General features: G+C 52.7%; 1 protein-coding gene across 4 annotated transcripts in view; it reads right to left on the reverse strand.

Annotated features, from left to right (window-relative positions):
• The window catches only part of LOC119971600 (tumor protein p53-inducible protein 11-like), a 186,558-nt gene extending 177,081 nt beyond the window's left edge, over positions 1-9,477 (reverse strand). For 3 of the 4 annotated variants that reach the window (XM_038807384.1, XM_038807385.1, XM_038807380.1), the window contains exon 1: positions 93-306. The gene's annotated coding sequence lies outside the window, so the exon portion shown is untranslated. Of the gene's footprint in view, positions 1-92; positions 307-9,189 lie in introns of those variants that run through there. The other variant, XM_038807382.1, reaches the window with a different exon arrangement.
• Between the last annotated feature and the right edge of the window lie 16,641 nt (positions 9,478-26,118).

The raw sequence follows: 26,118 nt of genomic DNA on the forward strand, positions 1-26,118 counted from the left end.
AAGTTACCAGCAGTTTGTTTCATGAAACACAGCAGTTAGAATTAGGTCTACAGCCACCACCCCGAGATGCTCAAAGTTTGCAGCAGACTCACCTCAAGACGTTTGGCGCTGATCTGCACTCGGAGGCTGCTCCTCGATTTGGTGCCACCCCACTAACCCGTTCCTCAACTGCGCTCCCACAAACAGGAGCAGATCACTGAGAGTGAATTGAGAGAGAGCAAGAGAGTAATATATCTAAGAGAGCCGCACTCAATTACCGTAATACACCCAATAATAGAGAGAGCGAGGAGAGTTTAATACATCTGAGAGAATCGCGCTGCACTACCGTAATACACCCAGTAACAGAGGGAGCTAGAGAGGAGACTGTAATACATATAATAGAGCCGCACTCCACTACCATAATACACCCAGTAACAGAGAGCGAGAGAGGAGACTGTAATATGTCTAACAGAGCCGCACTCCACTATCATAATACACCCTGTAACACAGAGAGCTAGAGAGGAGACTGTGGGGGCAATTCTACCATGCTGCGCCGTCTGGGAGAATCGCTGTGCACGCCAGGTTTTCACGCGACGCCGGTCCGACGCCGTTCTGCCATTCTCCCAACCAGTGAGAACGGCGTCATCGAGGTCGGCGCCGCGCATGCCGGAGAATCTGCCGAGTAGGCAGCAGAGGCGATTCTCCCAGCCCCCCGCTATTCTCCGGGCCGGATTGGCCGAAGTACCGACAGCATGACCCCAGGTCACGCCGTCGCCGTTCACCCCTTCTAAATAAATCTGTCAGCCAGTCGTGCTGTCTGACAAAGCGGATGAGGGAGGTGAGTAGGCAGGCCCATCCCAGGAACCAGCGTCCACGGCCGGTGATGGCGGGTGGGGGGGGGGGCTGTCGGAAGCGTTTGCCGTGATTCCCCATGGTGGGGAAGGGGGCAGGGGGGGAAGGGGGATGTGGTTGGGGGGCAGGGTGCTGGGAGGAAGGGGAAAGGGGGATATGGTTGGGGGAGGGGTTTAGGTGGGGTTGAGGGGAAGGGGGTTGGAGTGAAGGGGGTTGGGGGATGTGGTTGGGGGGGAAGGGGCTGGGGGAAGGGGGATGTGGTTGAGGGGGAGTGGTTTGGGGGTTGATGGGGTGGGGGAGCGGTTTGGGGGTTGAAGGGGGTTGGGGGTGAAGGGGGTTGGGGAGAGGGGGTTGGAAGGGGATGTGGTTGGGGGGGAAGGGGGATGTGGTTGAGGGGGAGGGGGCTGGGCGAAGGTGGTTGAAGGTTGAAGGAGGTTGGGGGGAGGGGTTTGAGCGACGACAGGGCTAAGGAGGATGGGTGTGTAAAGGAGTACAGGAAAGGGGGAATGGGGTAGCAGAAGGGGCGGGGTGGGGGATTGAGAAGGGGGAAGGAGGAGGGGGCAGGGTAAATGATGCCATCATCCTGTGGGCTGGGGGGGGGGGTGCCCTCCATGGTTCCCCACGGGACCGAGACCCCCAGCTGGAGTGCCGTGGCAGGAAGGTGGCGGAGACCCCTTCCAATTCGAGGGCATGGTGAAGGGCTGTGTCTGCTGGCACTGCGATGAGGAGGGACGGGTTGAACTGCACGGGAAACGGATACTGTGGGCAGGTGGCATGGTGCGTGCCTGAATGAACAGTGACCAGGCAGCCGGGGCACCCACTCATCGAAAGGGCTCTGGCTGCCTACGTGCCAAAGCGCCCTCCTAACAAATTTCATTGCCTCTCCTTCCCAAACCTCCCCCCCCCACCCTTCAAATTCACAATGTATTCACAGCAGCCATCGATGTTCGCCGCCATGGCGGCAGCGGCAGCCATGCAGATTGGCATTCGTCGCAGGCGAGTGTAGTCACCGAAGTTGGCCACTGCCCGACACAAAATGGAGAATTGAAATGCATGCAGGGAAAACAGGACAATGTAAGGAAAACAGGCAGGCTGCAGAATCTCCCTGTGTATTCTGTCTGCAAAGAAACCAGACAGCACTGAAACTAACAAGCTGCGCATATTAATTGAGCGATTCCCGGTGATTCCCGGGCACAATGGACACAATCGAGAATAACAAAGGTCAAGCTAGACTCTTCGGCGCCAGCAGGAGTCCCGGACAATAAGATACAAACAGCCCCAAGAACCACCCAGCGATCGGGAAACAGCCCCAGTATTGGGGAATTCAAACCAATCGATTGGTATGAGGTCCAATCGATTGCAAGCAGGTAGAGGGTCTGGCCAGGTGGGCGCGAAGCTCCTGTGACCTATAAAGGACAGATCCCAAGTTCGCTCTCTCCCTAGCCGGCCCTCCCAGCAGAACACCTTTGCAGCAGCTCTTTAAGAACTTGACCGTGAGAAGGAGAGGTCTGACCAACAGCTACACCAACAAGTAAGTGTCCAACCAACGCTCGCTACGAGAATAGACACTCCTGACCCGTACCAACTGGGAAGCCTGCAGTCTCAGGACAGAACAGGAGGCCATTGTTCCCTGGTCCAGTGTGTTCCCTTATTGGAGATAAGTATTGGCTTTTAGTGGTAGGAATAGTTTAGTCCATTAGTATTAGTTGAATGAGTATCGATTTACTGTGTAAATAATAAATGTGTTTGATTGAACCTTACTAACTGGTGTATTGAGTCATTGATTTGAACTTGAACCTCGTGGCGGTATCATAAGGATACTCTATGGCGACTCTAGAGCCAATTGAGTGTAAAGCACATTCACCAGAACAAGCAACACGAGCAAGGCGGCTCAGAGAGGGTGCAGCAGAGGGAGTGGCTACGGAGGGCCCCGTGCCAGACACTTCTGCTGCAGGCCATCATGCCCGACAGGTCCAAGAGGAGGCGCGGGGGGGGGGTGTGGTGTGGATCACCTCCACGTTGTCCGCCAGGAAGAGGTCAACGACTCAGATCCTGATGGGGCACCAGGGAATGAGCATAAGCAGGTGGTCGTGCCAAGGTGGCAGAGGCGTCCCATGCGTCACCATATCTACAGGGACCGCATTTCCTTCGAGGACCTAACGGAGGCGGCATGCAGGAGGAGACTCCGAGTGAGCCATAGGACGGTCGGCCATATATGCTACCTAATGGCGCACCTGGCACCACGTGGAACTGGGGGAGGACATGCCATCCCACTGAGAGTGAAGGTGACGGTCGCCCTGAATATTTTCACGACCGGCTCCTTCCAGTCGCCGAGCGGGGACCTTTGTGGAATCAGTCTGGCCTCGGTGCACCGGTGCATCTGGGCAGTCACCAACGGCCTTTATGCCGTTGAGGGACAATACATCAATTTCCCGGAGGACCACGCGCACCAGGCTGCCAGGGCAGCGCAATGCCCCTCAGTGGCCGGCATCCTGATGGTACAGGACGTCGTGGATGGGGTGCACATCAAACTGCGTGCACCAACGTGGACCAGGGGCATCTTCCTGAACAGGAAGGGTCATATCGATGAACGTCCAGGTGGTATGCGACCAGGGAATGTGAATAATATACGTGTGCGCCCAGTACCCGGGAAGCATGCATGCCTTTATACTGGCGTAGTCCTACATCCCTGCAATTTTCGAGGGTCACCCCCCCCCCCCCCCCCCCCCCCCCAACCCCGCTGGACAAGGGGCTGGTTGCTGGGCGACAGGGGTTATCCATTTCGGCCGTGGCTGATGATGCCCATACGGAGGCCACAGATCCGCTACAATGAGGCCCATGCAGCAACCAGGGGTGTAGTGGAGAGGTGCTTTGGCCACCTTAAAATGAGGTTCCGGTGCCTGGACCGCTCTGGAGGCGCTCTGCAGTACGACCCCGACAGGGTCGGAAGAATCGTCGTTGCCTTTTGTGTCTTGCACAACATCACCCAACAGAGGGGCGATGTAATGGAGGAGGAAGAAGCAGGTGTGCCCGATGAGGGCATCGACTCTGAACATGAGGAGGAGGAGGAGGAGGGGGAGGATGGGAGGGCGGCGGGACACAGATACCATCGTGGTGCGGGATATGGCCGGGAAGCCACACAACGCCACCGTTTGGGACAGCGAGCACGCAATGCGTTGATCGCCGCAGTATTCACACACTCTGGGGAGGGCATCGTTGTTCAGGGTACTCGCACAATTGACCGTGTGCACTGGTATCACCCAGCACCCCCCTCACCCACCTCCCGCACCATCGCACAACCCAACCACACACGGCACCACTCTCAAGCAACACTACACCTGCGGCACTTCGTCACTGTCGGTACACTTTTACTTCCGTTAGCGGGTATGAACAGTGCCATGTGTTGGATGATGACAACCCGCTCTGCGATGAGCTGTGACCTACAAATCACTACTGAATGGCTGACTCATGGCCAGATCTGAACACCATCACCTCGGTGTGCCGCCTATGCATCACGGACACTCCATCACATGTCCATGTGGGAGCACTGGGGACGACGGCGTGTTTGGCGTTGGGGAGGTGGGGGGTGGGGGGTGGGGGGCACGAGCCCGACCACTACGTGTTTTCCCAGACGGTACATCAGGAGTGGAGGCGGACCGCTGAGAATCCTGCCCTTTGACGTGGCTCCCCGTCGGCGCGCGCTTCCTGGGCCAGGCTGCTTGGTGGGCGTGCTGGATGGTGTGATGCCACCCTGCTCTGCCCACCAGCTGCACCAGGAACAGGACAGGGGGAGTGCGAGTGTTCCGGTCACTCACTTGCTGGGTAACCGGGACAGGCACCGGGATCTCCTCCTCCCTCCGGGAGCCCGTTGTCACCCAGGCCTCACCATGGGAGAGTGGTGCCCGCGGAGACATGCACCTGTCGCTGCCAGTCCTGGAGGCCCGCTGTGGAGCTGAGGGAGTGCGAAATCCCTGTCAGGGACAGCGCTACCTCCCGCTGGGCCTGTGCGACGCCATCCATCACATGGACAAGGGCGCCGTGCTCTCAGCAATGGCCTGCTGGGACAGGGCCATGGCATGCTGGGACTGGGCCATGGCCTGCTGGGACTGGGCCAGAACCCAGAGCACGGCAGCAATGTCCATGTGGCTCTGGAGCTTGGCTGCCTGTGACTGGGCAGCCCTGTAATGGGCCACGGATGACGCGTGCACACTAAGCCCCACGCCCTGAAGAACCTGACCCATGGCCGAAACCGTTTCCCCCATTGCCTCCATCGCGGACGCCACCCATGCGGTGTCGACCTGGGTTGTAGCCATGACCGGCACCACTCCCTGCTCGTGGACGTGGATGGACTCCTCCAGCTGCGTCTGCAGTTGCCGGAAGACAGCCGTCATCCCATCGTCTGGTCCCTGGGGTGCCGATTGCATCGGTTCTGTGGGTGGGCCTGGAATACCCAGGAACCCGGGAGCCATCTGGGCAGCAGCTGGGTGCTGGGGCCAGCCTGCCCTCCGACGGTCCAGCCCCTCGGCTGCTCCTACCTCCACCTGCTGTACCAGTTTCGGCTGTGTGGTGCGCACCAGTCTGTGAACCAGAAGCCTCGTCACTTACTTGCCCAACGGAGGTGAGTGTATCTGCGATGGCTGAGGTGGTGGTGACAGCAGTGCCGCGGCCGCTAGGTCCTCGTCTGTCCCCAGCTCTGGGGTCTCCTGGCTGGAACCTTGGCCCGGTGCATTGAGACCACGGCCCAAGCTAGGTGCCGTGCCCCTGTGCCTCGTATGTCGCAACATCATCTGTGCGTCACTGTCCTGCGGGGCTGTTCTGTCGATGTCACTGTCCTGGCTCGCTGTTCGCTCCTCGTCCGTCTCACTGTTGTATGAGTCATTACTGTCCGTCCTGACATCTCTGTCCTATGTGCGTCACGCCTCGATGGCCTGTCCTCAGAGGATGGCCCTCCTGCCCGTGATCCTTGCCCTCTGTCCTGTGCGTTGGAGCTGGGCAGCGGCGGGGTGACCGAGCAGTTCCACGGCGGTGCTTGTGTGGCCCTGGAGAACACAGTAAGGCACGTTTTGTTAGACACGTGGGGTGGTATGTGAGGGGGTGGAGGGGGCAGTGTGGGGGGGTGTGGACTGTGGGGGTGGTGCAGTGTCACGCGGTGGAGTGTGAGGGGGTGGGGAGTGGGGATTGTGCAGTGTCAGGCAGTGGAGTGTGAGGGGGTGGGGAGTGGGGATTGTGCAGTGTCAGGCGGTGGGGTATGAGGGGGTGGGCTGTGGGGATTGTGCAGTGTCAGGCGGTGGAGTGTGAGGGGGTGGGGAGTGGGGATGGTGCAGTGTCAGGCGGTGGGGTGTGAGGGGGTGGACTGTGGGGGTGGTGCAGTGTCAGGCGGTGGGGTATGAGGGGGTGGGCTGTGGGGATGGTGCAGTGTCAGGCGGTGGGGTGTGAGGGGGTGGGGAGTGGGGATTGTGCAGTGTCAGGCGGTGGAGTGTGAGGGGGTGGGGAGTGGGGGTGGTGCAGTGTCAGGCGGTGGGGTGTGAGGGGGTGGACTGTGGGGGTGGTGCAGTGTCAGTCGGTGGAGTGTGAGGGGGTGTGCTGTGGGGGTGGTGCAGTGTCAGGCGGTGGAGTGTGAGGGGGTGGACTGTGGGGGTGATGCAGTGTCAGGCGGTGGAGTGTGAGGGGGGGGGTGGGGGTACTGATGGGCTGAAGAACTGCACGCGTCCAGTGGATTCTAACTTGGAGCTTCGCCTCCGACCTGGCACGGCGCTACCTCCCGGCTGGCGGCTCCCTCAGCAAGATCCAGTGCCCTTTGCTCATAGACGGTCAGGGGAAACATCTCAGGTGATCCCCCTCCTGTTCTTGTACGCTCCCTCTGATTGTAAGGGGGTGAGGGGGGGGGAATGAACCTCAGGGTTAGGTTGACATTGGCAGGGCGCACACATGAACGTAACATTATCACAAGGTGGGACACTAGGACCCAAGCCATGGCACCTATGGCACCTACCCACTGGGTGGGGTGGGGAGGGTTCCACATGTGTCCCGGGTACAACGTGGGGCCCCAGGCAACCCCTCCCCCCGGCGTGGGCAGGAAGGGGGAGGCGTTGTACAGGAGGGAGTGTCAGGGTACTTACCCTTGCTGCCCTCGTGAGGTTGTGCAGTTTCTTCCTGCACTGGTCTCCCGTGCAGGGATGTGCCCCACAGCGCTGACGGCCATCGCGACCTCTCGCCATCCACGCCTCACGGTGCTGCATGGCTGCCGGTGTCCACGTCTGGGGAAGAGGATGGCACAGCACTCCTCCACTACATCCAAAAGTACCTCCAGGGTGCTGTCCCAGAAGCGGGGTGCGGCGCGACGGAGCTCATCCATGACTGACCTCGGTCTGTGTGCCGATCCGCGCACTTCCTTATACACAGCGCGACGCCACCCTGGCGTTGTGCGATGATGCCACTGGTCCTATGCAATGCCCACCGCGTTTCTCGCGGTGCTGCTGCTGGTCCCTTTTCTGGCACTGAATTGGTTGCGGCGGGGGCCTGTTAGCGCCGTTGTGTCCCGCGATCGGAGTATCGCCCCCTGTAATACATCTAACAGAGCCGCACTCCAATACCATAATACACCCTGTAACAGAGGGAGTTAGAGAGGAGAGTGTAATACATCTAACAGAGCCGCACTCCAATACCATAATACACCCTGTAACAGAGGGAGTTAGAGAGGAGAGTGTAATACATCTAACAGAGCCGCATTCCAATACCATAATACACCCTGTAACAGAGGGAGCTAGAGAGGAGAGTGTAATACATCTAACAGAGCCGCATTCCAATACCATAATACACCCTGTAACAGAGGGAGTTAGAGAGGAGAGTGTAATACATCTAACAGAGCTGCACTCCAATACCATAATACACCCTGTAACAGAGGGAGCTAGAGAGGAGAGTGTAATACATCTAACAGAGCCGCACTCCTATACCATAATACACCCTGTAACAGAGGGAGCTAGAGAGGAGAGTGTAATACATCTAACAGAGCCGCACTCCAATACCATAATACACCCTGTAACAGAGGGAGCTAGAGAGGAGAGTGTAACACATCTAACAGAGCCGCACTCCTATACCATAATACACACTGTAACAGAGGGAGCTAGAGAGGAGAGTGTAATACATCTAACAGAGCCGCACTCCTATACCATAATACACCCTGTAACAGAGGGAGCTAGAGAGGAGAGTGTAACACATCTAACAGAGCCGCACTCTATGACCATAATACATTCAGTTGCAGAGAGTGAGAGGAGAGTGTAATGCATCTAATAGAATCGCACGCCATAACCGTAATACACCCAGTAGCAGAGAGAGCTCCAGAAGAGAGCAATACATCTAATAGAGCCACACTCCATTACTGTAATACACCCTGTTACAGAAGGAGAGCGAAAGAGAAGAAGGTAATACATCCAATAGATCTGCAATCCACTACCATAATACACCAAGTTACAAAGAAAGCGAGGGGAGGGTAATAAATCTAATAGAGCCACACTCCACTATCATAATACACCCAGTAACACAGTGTGAGGTATGGAGGGGAATGCAACATATCTAATAGAACCACACTCCATTATTTTAATACACCCTAGACAGGGTAGAATAAGGGAAGGTGTTACCAATGATAGGTGTGTCCAGAACCAGGGTTCACAGCCTGAGGATTCAGGGTAAACCATTTCGGACAGAGATAAGGAGACACTTCTTCACACAAAGAGTGTGAGCCTGTGGAATTCATTACCACAGGAAGTAGTTGATGCTATATTCAAGAGCCGGCTGGATACAGCACTTGGGGAGAATGGGATCAAAGGCTTTGGGAGAAAGCATTGTGATGAATGGCGGAGTAGGCTCGAAGGGCCAAAAGGCCTCCTCCTGCTCCTATCTTCTATGTATGTATCTATGTATCCTGTAACAGAGAGAGCTAGAAAGTAATACACCTAATAGAACTGCACTCCACTACCTTAATGCACCCTGTCATAGAGAACGCTAAAGAGGAAAGAGTAATACCTTGTTATGACCCCTTGAGCTAGTGCACAGTCAATTCCAGACCCACTTAACCTGGAGTCACAACACAATTGAAATCAACAACTAATTCTTAGAAAACACCCAAGTCTTTGGCCCTTGGCTGCCGAATAACTAGTCACCAGGTTTGCAAATTTAAACACAATTAATTTTATTAATAACAATAACTATAATTAAATATGCAGCATATGCAACTGGTTAACTATTCCCTAATTCCTAACCCCTCCCCCTCTTTAACTTGCCCCAGCTTCTACACACATATACAAGACAGACAAACAAACACAGAGGGGAAAAGGGGGATGTAAAAATAATCCAGCATACCTTCATGCAGCTTGAGGTTTCTGCTTTCAGTCTGTAATGGTTTTCACTGTAGACTCATTCAGGTTCTCTATATGTTCAGAAATAGAACAGCTATGTAACTTTTGTGGGGAAAGAGAGAGAGACTCACACGGCTTCTTTTTAAAGTGTCCAGGGCCCAACTGTCCTTTTCTTGGTTCTCTGAAAACTATAACCCTTGGGTAGGACCCAATCACCAGGCAGGCAGAATATGACCTTTTGACCAATTCATTGACCACAAACTAACCAATCGAACCGAGTCCCTCCGATTTCTGGGTGCCAAAACGTCTGACATCCGCTGTTCGAAAGCTAACGCGGTGTACTAATTTGTAACTTGTGAATTTCTCACTTCCTCTGCTCAACTTAAAAGTATCTGTCCATTAAACACCCATGGATCAAAAATGATTACGGTAAAATAAAAGAAAGGGGAAGTAAGGGAATCAACAGGAAGGGCACTTACAACATCGAATAGTCACACTCCACTACCCTAATACACCCAGTAACAGAGAGAGCTGGAGAGGAGAGCGTAATCCATCTAATAGAGTCACACTCCACTACCCTAATACACCCAGTAACAGAGAGAGCTGGAGAGGAGAGCGTAATCCATCTAATATAGTGGCACACTCCAATACCCTAATACACCCAGTAACAGAGAGAGCTGGAGAGGAGAGCGTAATCCATCTAATAGAGTCACACTCCACTACCCTAATACACCCAGAAACAGAGAGAGCTGGAGAGGAGAGCATAATCCATCTAATAGAGCAGCACTCCACTACCCTAATACACCCAGTAACAGAGAGAGCTGGAGAGGAGAGCGTAATCCATCTAATAGAGTGGCACTCCAATACCCGAATACACCCAGTAATACAGAGAGCTAGAGAGGAGAGCGTAATCCATCTAATAGAGCGGCACACCACTACCCTAATACACCCAGTAACAGAGAGAGCTAGAGAGGAGAGCGTAATCCATCTAATAGAGTGGCACTCCACTACCCTAATACACCCAGTAACAGAGAGAGCTAGAGAGGAGAGCGTAATCCATCTAATAGAGTCACACTCCACTACCCTAATACACCCAGTAACAGAGAGAGCTGGAGAGGAGAGCGTAATCCATCTAATAGAGTGGCACTCCAATACCCGAATACACCCAGTAACACAGAGAGCTAGAGAGGAGAGCGTAATCCATCTAATAGAGTCACACTCCACTACCCTAATACACCCAGTAACAGAGAGAGCTGGAGAGGAGAGCGTAATCCATCTAATAGAGTGGCACTCCAATACCCGAATACACCCAGTAACACAGAGAGCTAGAGAGGAGAGCGTAATCCATCTAATAGAGCTGTACTCCACTACCCTAATACACCCAGTAATAGAGAGAGCTGGAGAGGAGAGCGTAATCCATCTAATAGAGCTCTACTCCAATACCCTAATACACCCAGTAACAGAGAGAGCTGGAGAGGAGAGCGTAATCCATCTAATAGAGTCACACTCCAATACCCTAATACACCCAGTAACAGAGAGAGCTAGAGAGGAGAGCATAATCCATCTAATAGAGCAGCACTCCACTACCCTAATACACCCAGTAACAGAGAGAGCTAGAGAGGAGAGCGTAATCCATCGAATAGAGTCACACTCCACTACCCTAATACACCCAGTAACAGAGAGAGCTAGAGAGGAGAGCGTAATCCATCTAATAGAGTGGCACTCCACTACCCTAATACACCCAGTAACAGAGAGAGCTGGAGAGGAGTGTAATCCATCTAATAGAGTGGCACTCCAATACCCTAATACACCCAGTAAGAGAGAGAGCTACAGTGGAGTGTAATCCATCTAATGGAGCAGCACTCCAATACCCGAATACACCCAGTAACAGAGAGCTAGAGAGGAGAGTATAATCCATCTAATAGAGCAGCACTCCAATACCCGAATACACCCAGTAACAGAGAGAGCTGGAGAGGAGAGCGTAATCCATCTAATAGAGTCACACTCCACTACCCTAATACACCCAGTAACAGAGAGAGCTAGAGAGGAGAGCGTAATCCATCTAATAGAGCAGCACTCCAATACCCGAATACACCCAGTAACAGAGAGAGCTGGAGAGGAGAACGTAATCCATCTAATAGAGCTGCACTCCAATACCCTAATACACCCAGTAACAGAGAGAGCTAGAGAGGAGAGCGTAATCCATCTAATAGAGTCACACTCCACTACCCTAATACACCCAGAAACAGAGAGAGCTAGAGAGGAGAGCATAATCCATCTAATAGAGCAGCACTCCACTACCCTAATACACCCAGTAACAGAGAGAGCTGGAGAGGAGAGCGTAATCCATCTAATAGAGTGGCACTCCAATACCCGAATACACCCAGTAACACAGAGAGCTAGAGAGGAGAGCGTAATCCATCTAATAGAGCTGTACTCCACTACCCTAATACACCCAGTAACAGAGAGAGCTGGAGAGGAGAGCGTGATCCATCTAATAGAGCGGCACACCACTACCGTAATACACCCAGTAACAAAGAGAACTAAAGAGCCTTACTTCACAACCTGTCACAAGGCTGTGCCTCTTTACCTTTCGAAAACATGATTGTTCAACTTACAACTGACTGCACATTTTGCAATTTAAACTGAAACAGAGCAAACTGTTTAAAAATGCAAACCCACATTTCAAAGTAAAGATGAGAAACAAACAACTCAGTCTCGGGGGAGTGTAACGAGAGAGACATTTACTATGATCCAGACACCTATCAAACATATAACTATTGAAGGAAGAGACATTAAAAATGCAAAGCACTGGATATTGAAACAATGGCTGGTTTTCCCCGCCATTCATATCAATGGGGCACATAGAATGGGAAACAGAAGTGGCTGCAGCAGGATCTTCTGAAAGGAAGAACAGTGGACGGGCAATAGCAGGCATTCAAGGAACATATAGGTGAACTCCAAAGTTGTTTATTCCTAGTTGGTGCAAGAGTAGAAAGGGAATTGTGGACAAACCATGGCTTACATGGGAAATTAGAGATAGTATTAGAGTTAAAGAAGAGGCATCGGACTTCCGGTTGCGGCAGCTCCCGCTTTAAGAGGACTTGTGGGCTCTTTTAAGTGCCCCAAACGGCGCTGATTCGATGATTCCCAGTGGATAAAGGGGTCTGGAGCAAAACCCCCCAGGATTTATGGTGCGGACTCGAAGTGGGGCGAGGAGAAAAACGGCAGCAGCTCCCCTGGAAAAGCGGGGGAAGGTGGACAAAATGGCGGCCGGTGGAGCCCCTGAGGAGTGGAGGCAATGGGCTGAGGAGCAGCAGGCGGGCCCTTCTGCGCTATTTCACGGAGCTGAAAGGGGAGTTGTTGGAATCTCTGAAGGTGACGATGAGTAAGCTGCTGAAGACCCAGACAACCCAGGGTGCAGTGATACTTGAGTTGCAGCAGCAGGCCTCTGAGCGCGAGGAGGAGGTTTCGGCCCTCGTGGGGAAGGTGGAGATACACGAGGCGCTTCATAAAAAGTGGCAAGATCGGTTCGAGGAGATGGATCTTCGGTCACGGAGGAAGAAGCTGCGGATCCTGGGCCTCGAGGAGGGGCTGGAGGTGTCGGACCTGCCGGCCTATGTGGCCGTGATGTTGAACTCGCTGGTGGGGGCAGGATCCTTCCATCTGCCCCTGGAGCTGGAGGGGGCCCACAGAGTACTGGCCAGGTGGCCTAAGGCGAATGAACCCCCGTGGGCGGTGCTGGTGCGGTTCCATCAGTTCAGTGACCGGGAGTGTGTTCTCCGATGGGCCAAGAAGGTGAGGAGTAGTAAGTGGGAGAATTCGGTAGTGCTTATCTACCAGGACTGAAGTGCGGAGGTGGCCAAGCGGAGAGCCGGGTTTAACCAGGCGAAGGCGGTGCTCCATGGAAAGCAGGTGAAGTTCGGCATGTTGCCGCCTGCGCGCTTGTGTGTCACCTACAAGGACCGGCATCACTAATTTGAGTCTCCGGAGGAAGCGTGGGCCTTTGTGCAGGCTGAAAAGCTGGACTCGAACTAGAGATTGGGGGCTGTGGGAGTTTTTCTATTTCCGTTTCATTGTTTATGCTGTAGCGGGTTATTCTGTTTGTTTCTGTTTTTTCTCTCGCTTTCGGATGATGTGGGTTATGGTTTTGTGTTCTAAGTGGGGTACTGGGGTTTGTGGTTGATATGTGTCTTTGTTTGTACGGAGTTGGTGATTGGGTTGGGGAATAGAAAAGCAATAGTGATAAGAGACTCAATGGTTAGGGGGATAGGAGATTCTGTGGTCACGAACGAGACTCCGGGAGGATATGTTGCCTCCCGGGTCCCAGGGCCAGGGATGTCTCGTATTGAGTCTACAGGATTCTTAAGGGGGAGGGGGAGCAACCAGAAGTCGTGGTGCACATAGGCACCAACGACATAGCGAAGAAAAGGGATGAGGATCTAAAAAGTGATTTCAGGGAGTTAGGTTGGAAGCTAAAGGGCAGGACAAGCAGAGTAGTGATCTCAGGATTGCTACCGGTGCCACGTGCAAGTGAGGCAAGGAACAGAGAGTGAGTGCAGCTGAACATGTGGCTACAGGGCTGGTGCAGGAGGGAAGGCTTCAGATATGTGGATCATTGGGATATCTTATGGGGAAGGTGGAACCTGTACACGAAGGACGGATTGCACCTAAACTGGAGGGGCACCAATATCCTGGGTGGGAGGCTTGCTAGAGCTCTTCGGGAGGGTTTAAACTAGTTTGGCAGGGGGGTGGGAACCAGAACTATGGATCAGAGGATAGGGTAGCTGTTGAACAGGCAGAAATAGTATGCAGCAAGTCTGTGAGGAAGGATAGACAGTTGACAGGACAAAGTTGCACTCAGTGGAATGGGTTAAAGTCTGTCTGTTTCAATACAAGGAGTGTCAGGAATATGGGAGATGAACTTAGAGCATGTATCAGTACTTGGAACTACGATGATGTGGCCATTACTGAGACATGGATTTCACAGTGGCAAGAATGGTTGTTAGATGTTTCGGGGTTTAGATGCTGTCAGAAGAATAGGGATGGAGGTAAAAGAGGAGGGGGAGTGGCACTGTTAATTAGGGAATGCACCACAGCTGTAGAAAAGGAGGTAGTTGAGGAGGGTTTGTCTCCTGAGTCAGTATGAGTGGAAGTCAGAAACAAGAAAGGAGCAATAACTTTATTGGGAGTTTTCTACAGACCCCCCCAATAGCAGCAGAGAGTTAGAGAAACAGATTGGGCGGCAGATCTTGGAAAAGTGCAGAAGTAACAGAGGTTTTGTCATGGATGACTTCAACTTCCCGAATATTGACTGGAACCTCCTTAGTGCAAATGATTTGGATGGGCCAGATTTTGTCAGTTGTGTACAGGAAAGATTCCTGACTCAATATGTAGATAGGCTGACTAGGGGGGAGGCCATATTGGACTTGGTGCTCGGCAGCGAACCAGGCCAGGTGTCAGATGTCTCGGTGGGAGAGCATTTCGGTGACAGTGACCACTACTCCTTGACATCACCATGGTCATGGAGAGCGATAGTGACAGACAGTATGGCAAGGTATTTAATTGGGGATGGGAAATTATACTGCTATTAGACAGGAGCTGAGGAGCATAAAGTGTGAACAATTGTTCTTAGGGAAATGCACAACAGTAATGTGGGGGTTGTTTAAGGAGCACTTGCTGCGAGTGCTGGATAGTTTTGTCCCACTTAGACAAGGAAGGAATGGTAAGGTGATGGAGCCTTGGATGACAAGAGAAGTGGAGCTTCTAGTCAAGAGGAAGAAGGAAGCTTACGTTAGGTTGAGGAACCAAGGATCTGACTCAGCTCTAGAGGGTTACATGGTAGCCAGGAAGGAACTCAAAAATGGACTTCGAAGAGCTAGAAGGGGGCATGAAAAAGCCCTGGCAGGGAAGGATTAGGGAAAACCCCAAGGCATTCTACACTTATGTGAGAAATAAGAGGATGATCAGAATGAGAGTAGGGCTGATCAGGGATAGTGTAGGGAACTTGTGCCTTGAGTCTGAGGAGATGGGGGAGGCCCTAAATGAATATGTTGCTTCAGTATTTACTAGAGAGAGGGACTTTGTTGCTCGTGAGAACAGTGTGAGCCAGGTTAATAGATTCAAACAGGTAGATATTAAGAAGGCGGATGTGCTGGAAATTTTGAAAAGCATCAGGATAGATAAGTCCCCTGGGCCTGACGGGATATACCCAAGGTTTCTACAGGAAGCAAGGGAGGAGATTACTGCACCGTTGGCGATGATCTTTGCGTCCTCACTCTCCAATGGAGTAGTACTGGATAATTGGGGGGAGGCGAATGTGGTTCCCCTGTTCAAGAAAGGGAATAGGGAAATGCCTGGGAATACAGTCCCATCAGTCTTCCGTCTGTGGTGAGCAAAATATTGGAAAGGATTCTGAGAGATAGGATTTATGATTATTTAGAAAAACATAGTTTGATTAAAGATAGTCAGCATGGCTTTGTGAGGGCAGGTCATGCCTCACAAGTGTCATTGAATTCCTTGAGGATGTGACGAGACACATTGATGAAGGTCGGGCAGTGGATGTGGTGTATCTGGATTTCAGTAAGGCTTTTGATAAGATTCCCCATGGTAGGCTCATTCAGAAAGTTAGGGGGCATAGGATACAGGGAAATTTGGCTGTCTGGATATAGAATTGGCTGGCCAAAAGAAGACAGCGAGTAATAGTGGATGGAAATTATTCCGCCTGGAGGTCGGTGACCCACAAGGATCTGTTCTGGGACCTCTGCTTTTTGTGGTTTTTATAAATGACTTGGACGAGGAAGTGGAAGGGTGGGTGAGTAAGTTTGTCGATGATACGAAGATTGGGAGAGTTGTAGATAATGTTGAGGGTTGTTGCAGATTACAACAGGACATTGACAGGATGCAGAGCTGGGCAGAGAAGTGGCAGATGGAGTTTGAAGTGTTGGCTAGTGTAGACGTGAGAGATGAACAGACACTTCCAACACTGATGAAGGTTCAACTCAATTTTATTAACTACTTCTAACTAACTAACACACGATGACTGTGGGTCTAAATGATGCTAACTTAAACTAGAAACCTAAGCCTTGTCCGAACCAGTTGATTCTCTCAGCACGTGTTGTAAGTCTGTGCTGGGCTGGATGAGTTCTTGTTACACTGAGAGGCAGCACCCAGAATGAGCGGGAACAGTGGTGCCCTCTGCCTTTATAGTGTGTGTATTCTAACTGGTGATTGGCTGCGGTGTTTGTACATGTTGATTGGTCATTGTGTGTGTCCATCAGTGTGTGTCTGCACCATGATATACTGGTGTATATTATGACAGAGTTCAACCTTGATAAATGTGAAGTGATGCATTTTGGAAAGTCGAATTTGAATGCTGAATACAGGGTTAAAGGCAGGATTCTTGGAAGTGTGGAGAAACAGAGGGATCTTGAGGTCCACTTACACCCAGGTTGATAGGGTAGTTAAGAAGGCGTATGGTGTGTTGCCTTTCATTAACAGGGGGATTGAGTTTAAGAGCCGCGAGGTTTTGTTCCAGCTTTATAAAACCCTAGTTAGACTACACTTGGAATATTGTGTCCAGTTCTGGTCACCTCATTAGAGGAAGGATGTGGATGCTTTGGAGAGGGTGCAGTGGAAGATTTATCAGGATGCTGCCTGGACTGGAGGGCAGGTCTTATGAAGAAAGGTTGAGGGAGCTTGGGCTTTTCTCACTGGAGCGAAGAAGGAAGAGAGGTGACTTGATAGAGGTGTACAAGGTGATGTGAGGCATGGATAGAGTGGATAGCCAGAGACTTTTCCCAGGGTGGAAATGGCTGTCATGAGGGGGCATAATTTTAAGGTGATTGGAGGAAGGGATAGGGGAGATGTCAGAGGTAGGTCCTTCACACAGAGTGGTGGGTGCGTGGAATGCACTGCCAGCAGAGGTGGTGGAGTCAGAGTCATTAGGGACATTTAAGCGACTCTTGGACAGGCACATGGACAGCAGTAAATTGAAGAGGTGTAGGTTAGGTTGATCTTAGATTAGGATAAATGGCCGGCACAACATCGTAGGCTGAAGGGTCTGTACTGTGCTGTACTGTTCTATGTTCTTTGTTCTAACGTGAGCCCAAGGGTGCTTTGGTGACTCCTAAGGGTGCAGGCATGCCACCGTGGGGAGCTTCTGGTGCTCTTGACAGATGGAGCACTACTGGGCCAACATCCCGCTATACGCTTTCGAAGCTGGCTGCTTTTAACCGACAGACTTTTGAAACCCCTTCCATTGCGAGCTGCTAGTTTGAACTGGCTGAGACACTCCCCTTGATCCAGTGTGCTATGTGGCAGGATCCAGTGATGTCATTTTGATGGACCTGGCTAGCAGCCAATTAGCTCTTTTGAAATCCGGGTCTTTGATGGGCTCTCGATTCTGATTGGTGTAGGCTGTTCCAGAATGTGCTGCAAAGAAATGCAGGCTGTCTGTCAGGTTTTAGTTTAAATTTTGGGACCAAGCGATCATGGAGAATATCAGACAAAACAGATCCATACTCACAAAGTTTGCCTATCTTCCGTAGCCGCAACACAAGCTTGGTGATGAATGCACTGATGGACTCTCCGCCATATTAAACCGATACCGTTGAATGATTATTGATGGAGTTAGATTAAAGTGTTGGGCCACAGTGTTACGAGCTGGTCAAATATTTGCGTATCTAGTGTTGCTGGGTAGGTGAGACTCCGAAACACCCCAAATGGATGCGGTGCACATGCCATCAATAGTATGACCGTATGGTGCTCATTCTCCGTGATATTGTTGGCCCGGAAGAAATAATGCATTCATTCAGCTTATTGGTTCAAGTCTTCAGCTAACCGCCCAAACAGAGGCATGGTGAATCAAAGTAATCCAAATCTGGGTCTAGAAAATTGGGAAGCTGGCTCACCTGAGTAGGTCACGGCAAACCAGTTTATTCCTTGTCGCCAGTTTAATAAGGTCATGGGGAGTCCACACCAAGTAAAAATAAGAACAAAGTTTTATTTACAAACAATATATATATATATTACACTTCCCGGTATACCCCTACCAGGTTCCTCCTAGTCGTTCCCTTACTGGCTGACTTTCGCTGGGTAATTGAGATACCCCACCCCTAGCGGGGGGAGGGGGGGAGGGAGAGGGGGGAAGCTCGTACTCCATATGGGGAAGCCAAACATTCCCACCCTGTATTACAGAGGGCCTCCTCAGGCCAGAAAGGGTGATGCTGAGAACAGAAGTGAGGATGAGAAGCCTGTGTATGTCGGGCTCCGTGGTATGGGATCTTCTTCTTTGTTTGGGACCTTCTCCAAGCCCCCCCCCCCCCCACCCATGCGTCCGTGGGACATCTTCTGTCGAATGGTGTTCCGCTTCAGGTCACCTGACCTGCACTTTTGCGCTATTTCACTTTTTTTCCTTCTGTGCACATGTTCCCGACCTCAAGATGGTGAAATCAAGGCAGCACGGTGGCACAGTGGTTAGCACTGCTGCCTCACGTCGCCGAGGTCCCAGGTTCGATCCCGGCTCTGGGTCACTGGCCGTGTGGAGTTTGCACATTCTCCCCGTGTCTGAGTGGGTTTTGCCCCCACAACCCAAAGATCTACAGGGTAGGTAGATTGGCCACACTAAATTGCCCCTTAATTGGAAAAACTGAATTGGGTACTCTAAATTTAAAAAAAGATGGTGAAATCAGGAAACTGCATGCACGGCTATTGTCTGGTCACTGCATACTCAGGAGACATGAAAACAAAAACAAAAATTCAAACTGTGCATGTGCTGCCAACTCCCAACCAGCGCATAAACAAGAGTCACACGGCCCAACTGGGAACTCCTGATTTAGATAAGTATTTTGGGGATTCCTGATGCTTGTAATGAATTGAGAGTCAGTCTCATTTAATTTTTATGTGTTGGGAAGGTTTCAGGAAGTTTGCCACTTTGTTCAATTTTCACCTGACTGGGAATTTTGCAATCTGAACTGAGGCAGAAAAATTCTGCTTAAAAATGCAAGGCCCTATTCCAAGGTGAAGCCATGAAATAACCATATCAGCCTCAGGGAAGTGTGAAGGGAGAGACATTTCCTATCAACCATACACCCATCAAAACCTATCACGATCTAAGAAAGAGACATGAAAAATGTAAAGTACTGGATTTTGAAACAATGGCTGCCACAAACAGACTCAACCAAAACCCTTGGAAATACACAATGTGTGATGTATTTCAAGACAAAGCTGCCGGCCACTAGCGATAGCAAGTAACTCAGGCAATGAAGAATTTAGCAATGGAAATAGGGTGAATATCTCTTGTCCCCACTCTCTCTTTTGGAATATGTGTATCGTCCAGTTTAAAAAGTCAACTCTAGCACTTCCTGTTGCGGTGATGCGGAGCTAAGCCGCACGTTCGGTGGCTCCCGCTATTTTCGGTCTTTTGGGCTCTTTTAAGGGCCCGTAGCTGGTTGGGCTTTTCCCAGTGTGGGAACACATCTGCTGTGCCTATCTGCCGGTGGATGGACTGGACCAGGAGCGGGACGGTCAAAAAATCGGCTTTGGAGCAAAGAAAGGTGCGAGGCAGGAAGAACAAGATGGCGGAGGGAGGGGAACCGGCAGCAATGGGTGCAGGAGCAGCAGGAGCTGCTTCAGCGCTGCTTCAGAGAGCTGAAAGCTGAGCTGCTGGAACCGCTTAAGGCCTCACTGGATAAGCTATAGCAACTCAGACGGCTCAGGGTGCAGAGATCCGCGAGTTATGGCAAAAGGCCTCGGAGAACGAGGATGAAATCCTAGGCCTGGCAGTGAAGGTGGAGTCGCACGAGGCGCTCCACAAGAATTGCAAGCGAGGATGGAGGAAATGGAGAACCGCTCATGGCGGAAGAACTTGCGGATCCTGGGCCTCCTGGAGGGGCTGGAGGGATCAGACTTGGGGGCCTAAGTGGTCACGATGCTGAACTCGCTAATGGGAGCGGGGTCCTTCCAAGGGCCCTTGGAGCTGGAGGGTGCCCATCGACTGTTGGTGAGAAAGCCCAGGCCGAACAAGCCGCCAAGGGCGGTGCTGGTTCGTTTTCACCGCTTCGGCGACCGAGAATGTGTGCTGAGATGGGCTAAAAAGGAGAGGAGCAGCAGGTGGGAGAACACAGAGATCCGGATTTGTCAGGACTGGAGCGCAGAGGTGGCGAAGAAAAGGGCTGGTTTTAACTGGTCGAAGGCAGTGCTGCACAAGAAAGGGGTGAAGTTCGGCCTGCTACAGCCGGCACACCTCTGGGTCACTTATAAAGACCGCCAGCTTTAATTCGATTCCCCGGAAGAGGCCTGGGCCTTTGTCCAGGCAGAGATGCTGGACACGAACTGAGGATTGAGGGGGGGGGTTGGAGACTGATGTACATTGTCTGGAGGCTCTGTTCTCCCTTGTACTTCTTTGTTGTTTTTTTTTCTTTTTTCTCTTTTTTGGGGCTTTTCTACTATTTATTTCTGTTCCTTTCTCTCTAGTGGAAAGCTGGGGGGCTGTTTTGTAGGCCTGTTGGGACGCGCGCCTTTTTCTTTCCCGCCTTTTGGGTCGGGGGGCGGGATTTAAGCTGGAAGCACGGGCTTTTTCCCGCCCTGGAGGCAAAATGGGAGGGGTCTGTACCGGTCGGGGGGAATGGTGGTTGTGTTACACCGGGGGAGGGTCGTTGGGGTGGCGGGAGCAGCCGGGGTCAGCAGGAGTCGGCTGACATACGGAAGTACGACGAGGGGGGAAAAGCAGCTGGGGGGGGCCCTAGCTAGGGGGGGAGGGGAGTAGGGGGGGTACCGGATTGCTGTTGAAGGGGCCGAAAGGGAACAGATGGTGATGAAGGGGTGGGGATGGGGATCTGCCACCGTGGGGAAGGGGCCGTGGGGGTACTGCGGGTACGTGGTGGGCTGAGGTAGAGCTATGGCTGACCGGCACAGAGGGACGGGGAAGAGATCCCCGATTTGGCTGGTCACATGGAATGTAAAGGGGCTGAATGGACCGATCAAGCGGGCCCGGGTGATTGCGCACTTGAAGGGGCTGGGGGCGGATGTGGCTATGCTCCAGGAGACACACCTTAGGGTGGCGGATCAGGTTAGGCTGAGAAGAGGGTGGGTTGGACAAGTGTTCCATTCGGGGTTAGATGCTAGGAACCGGGATGTGGCGATTTTGGTGGGAAAGAGCTTGTCGTTTGTAGCGTCGAGTGTGGTGGCGGATAGCTGTGGCAGATACGTAATGGTGAGCAGTAGACTCCAAGGGGAGCGGGTGGTGCTGGTTAATGTGTACGCCCCGAATTGGGACGATGCAGGCTTCATGCGTCGCATGCTGAGCCGGATTCCAGAGCTGGAGACGGGGGGCTTGATATTGGGAGGAGATTTTAATACAGTGCTGGACCCAGCACTGGATCGTTCTAGGTCCAGGACCAGTAAGAGGCCGGCGGCGGCCACAGTGCTGAGGGGGTTCATGGACCAGATGGGAGGGGTGGACCCTTGGAGGTTTATGATGCCGGGAGGTAGGGAGTTCTCGTTTTTCTCCCACGTCCATAAGGCGTGCTCACAGATTGACTTTTTTGTCTTCAGCAGGGCGTTGATTCCGAGAGTGGTAGGGGCGGAGTATTCGGCGATAGCCATATCAGACCGCGCTCCGCATTGGGTGGACCTGGAGCTGGGGGAGGGGAGGGATCAACGCCCGCTGTGGACGTTGGGTGTGGGGCTGCTGTCGGATGGGGAGGTGTGTGGGCGGGTCCGGAGGTGTATAGAGGGGTATTTGGAAACTAATGACAATGGGGAGGTGCGGGTGGGGGTGGTCTGGGAGGCGTTGAGGGCAGTGGTTAGGGGGGAGCTGATTTATATTAGGGCACACAGAGAGGGGGCAGCACGGTAGCATTGTGGATAGCATAATCGCTTCACAGCTCCAGGGTCCCAGGTTTGATTCTGGCTTGGGTCACTGTCTGTGCGGAGTCTGCACATCCTCCCCGTGTGTGCGTGGGTTTCCTCCGGGTGCTCCGGTTTCCTCCCACAGTCCAAAGATGTGCAGGTTAGGTGGATTGGCCATGATAAATTGCCCTTAGTGTTCAAAATTGCCCTTAGTGTTGGGTGGGGTTGCTAGGTTATGGGGCTGGGGTGGAGGTATTGATCTTGGGTAGGGTGCTCTTTCCAAGAGCCAGTGCAGACTCGATGGGCCGAATGGCCTCCTTCTGCACTGTAAATTCTGTAGAAAAAAGGAGAGGGAGAGATTGGTGGAGGAAATGGTAAGGGTGGACAGGAGATACGCGGAGGTCCCGGATGAAGAGGCTTTTGAGGAAGCGTCGTAGTCTCCAAGCGGAATTTGACATATTGACCACCCGGAAAGCGGAGGCGCAGTGGAGGAGGGCGCAAGGGGCGGTATACGAGTACGGGGAAAAGGCTAGTCGGATGCTGGCCCACCAGCTCCGGAAGCGGGAGGCGGCGAGGGAGATAGGGGGAGTCAGGGACGGAGGAGAGAGTCTGGCGCGGAATGCAAGGGGCATTAACGGTGTGTTCAGGACCTTCTATGAGGAGTTGTACCAATCAGTGCCCCCTGGGGAGGAGGGTGGGATGGACCGCTTTTTGGACAAGCTGGAGTTCCCGAGAGTAGGGGAGGAGCGGGCGGAGGGTCTGGGGGCGCCAGTCGAGTTGGAGGAGCTGATCAAGGCGATGGGGAGTATGCAGTCAGGGAAGGCTCCGGGACCTGACGGGTTCCCGGTGGAATTGTACAAGAAGTTTTCAGACCTGTTGGGCCCGTTGTTAGTGAGGACCCTGAATGAGGGAAGGGAGGGGGGGGGCCTTGCCCCCGACGATGTCCAGAGCATTAATTTAATTGATTTTGAAGCGATATAAGGACCCCCTCCAGTGTGGATCTTACAGGCCGATCTCGCTCCTCAATGTGGACGTGAAGCTGCTGGCCAAGATACTGGCCAGGAGGGTGGAGGATGTGGTCCCGCAGGTCATCCACGAGGACCAAACGGGTTTTGTGAAGGGGAGGCAGCTGAATGTCAATGTGCTGCGGCTTCTTAACATCATAATGATGTCGGCGGTGGACGGGGAGATGGAGATAGTGGCATCGATGGATGCGGAGAAGGCCTTCGATAGGGTGGAAGTGGAGCTACCTATTGGAGGTGTTGAGGAGATTTGGGTTTGGTGAGGGATTCATTAGGAGGGTGAGGCTGTTGTGTAGTGTTCCGGTGGCGAGCGTGGTGACGAATGGGAGGAGGTCGGAGGACTTTCGGTTGTCCCGGGGGACGAGGCAGGGGTGCCCCTTGTCTCCCCTTCTGTTTCGCGTTGGATATTGAACCCCTGGCCATGGCGCTGAGGGAATCGAGGAACTGGAGGGGGATTGTGCGGGGGGAGGGGGGAGGAGCACCGGCTGTCGCTGTACGCGGACGATTTACTGCTGTACATTGCGGATCCGGCGGAGGGGATGCCAGAGGTGATGAGGATCCTGGGGGAGTTTGGAGACTTCTCTGGCTATAAGCTCAATGTGGGGAAGAGTGAGCTGTTTGTGGTGCATATAGGGTACCAGGAGAAAGAGATAGGGGAGCCCCACCGAAAAGGGCAGAGAGGAGCTTCTGATACCCGGGAGTCCAGATAGCCAGGAGCTGGGGGGCCCTGCATAGGTTAAACTTCACGAGGCTGGTGGAGCAGATGGAGGAGGAGTTCAGGAGGTGGGATGTGTTGCCACTCTCCTTAGCAGGCAGGGTCCAGTCGGTTAAGATGACGGTGCTCCCGAGGTTTTTGTTCCTCTTCCAGTGTTTACCCATTATGATTCTGAAGGCTTTCTTTAGGAGGGTTAACAGGAGCATTACGGGGTTCATGTGGGCGCAGAAGACCCCGAGGGTAAGGAGGGTAATCTTGGAGCGAGGCAGGGAGGTGGGTGGATTGGTGCTGCCCAACCTGTGTGGGTATTACTGGGCTGAGAATGTGGCAAAGATTCATAGGTGGGTGATGGAGGGGGAGGGAGCCACATGGAAGAGGATGGAGGCGGCGTCCTGTGTGGGCACGAGTTTAGAGGCGCTGGTGACGGCCCCATTGCTGCTCCCCCTGGCAAGGTACTCTTCGAGTCCAGTAGAGGTGGCTACCCACAAAATCTGGGGGCAGTGGAGGCAGCACAGGGGGGAAGTGAAGTCCTCAGTTTGGTCCCCGATACGGGGGAACCACCGGTTTGTACCAGGGAGGATAGATGGAGGGTTTCTGAGTTGGCACAGGGCAGGTATCAGGCGGATGGGGGACCTCTTCCTCGACGGGAAGTTTGCGACCTTAGAGGAGTTGGAGGGGAAGTGGAGTCTCCCCCCAAGGAATTCCTTTAGGTATATGCAGATTAGGGCGTTTGTTAGACGGCAGGTGGCGGAGTTTCCGCTATTGCCGCCAAGGGGGGTTCAGGATAGGGTGCTCTCGGGGACGTGGGTCAGCGAAGGTAGGATCTCTGCAATTTATCAGGTGATGCAGGAGGGGGAGGAGGCCTCGGTGGAGGAGCTGAAAGCGAAGTGGGAGGAGGAGTTGGGAGAGGAGATTGAGGAGGGGACGTGGGCGGACGCCCTGTGGAGGGTGAATTCCTCCTCTTATTGCGCACGGCTTAGTCTAATCCAACTAAAGGTGCTGCATAGGGTGCATATGATTGGGACTAGTTCTGAGCCGGTTCTTTGGGGGGGAGGACAGGTGTGGTAGGTGTTTGGGGAGCCCAGCGAATCACACCCACAAGTTCTGGGCGTGTCCGGCATTGGAGGAGTTCTGGAAGGGGATGGCGGGGACCTTGTCCAAGGTGGTCGGTTCCAAGGTGGAACTGGGCAGGGGCTCGCTATTTTTGGGGTAGCATCGGAGCCGGGAGTGCAGGAGGCGAGAGAGGCCGGTATTCTGACCTTTGTGTCCCTAGTAGCCCTGCGCAGGATTCTTTTACAGTGGAGGGACGCGAAACCCCCGAGCCCGGAATCCTGGATTAACGACATGGCCGGATTCATCAAACTGGAGACGGTCAAGTTTCCCTGAGAGGGTCGGTGCAAGGGTTCTTCCGGTGGTGGCAGCCTTTTCTTGATTTCCTGGCGGAGCATTATAGGGTGGTCAACTTCAGCAGCAACCCGGGGCGGGGGGTTGGGGGGGCTGGGGGGGAGGCTATGGGTTTCTTATGGGGGTTTGTTCTCATGGTTTTACGCTTATTTCTTTTTCTTATTGTTAATTTATTGCTTTTGTATTGGAGGCGAAGGGTTACTGTTTTTCTTTGTTGTGATAACATTTGTTGTTGGAAAATTTGAAAAGAAAACCGGACCCCAGGTTTTGTTAGTTTACCAGACAGACCCTGATCTTTGTTAGGTTACCGGACCAGACCCAACTTTTCTCAGGTTACTGGACCAGACCCCAATTTTTGACAGTTTACCGGTCCAGATCCAACTTTTGTTAGGTGACTGGACAAAACCCCAACTTTTGTTAGGTTACCGGACCAGAATGCAACGTTTGTTACATTACAGGACCAGAACCTGCTGGGTTAGTAGACCAGACCCCAATGTTTGTTAGGTTACTAGACAAGGCCACATCTATTGTTAGGTTACCGGGTGGAACCAAACTTTTGTTAGGTTACTGGACCAGACCCCAACTTTTGTGAGGTTACCAGACCCCAACTTTTGTTAGGTTACCAGATCCCAGCTTTTGTTAGGTTACCAACGTTTATTTGGTTACCGGACCTGACCTGAACTTTTCTTCAGTTACTGGACCAGACCCTATCTTTTGTTCTGTTACCAGACAAGAGCCCAACAGTTGTTAGGTTACCAGACAAGGCCCAAACATACAACCATAGTGGGCCGGATATCGAATAACGACGAGTCAGAATACAGGAGGGAGATACAGAACATAGTGGAGTGGTGCAGCGACAACAATCTCTCCCTCAATGCCAGCAAAACTAAAGAGCTGGTCATTGACTTCAGGAAGCAAAGGACTGTACACACCCCTGTCA

The sequence above is a fragment of the Scyliorhinus canicula genome, chromosome 9, assembly GCF_902713615.1.
Source record: "Scyliorhinus canicula chromosome 9, sScyCan1.1, whole genome shotgun sequence".
NCBI lineage: Eukaryota > Metazoa > Chordata > Chondrichthyes > Carcharhiniformes > Scyliorhinidae > Scyliorhinus > Scyliorhinus canicula.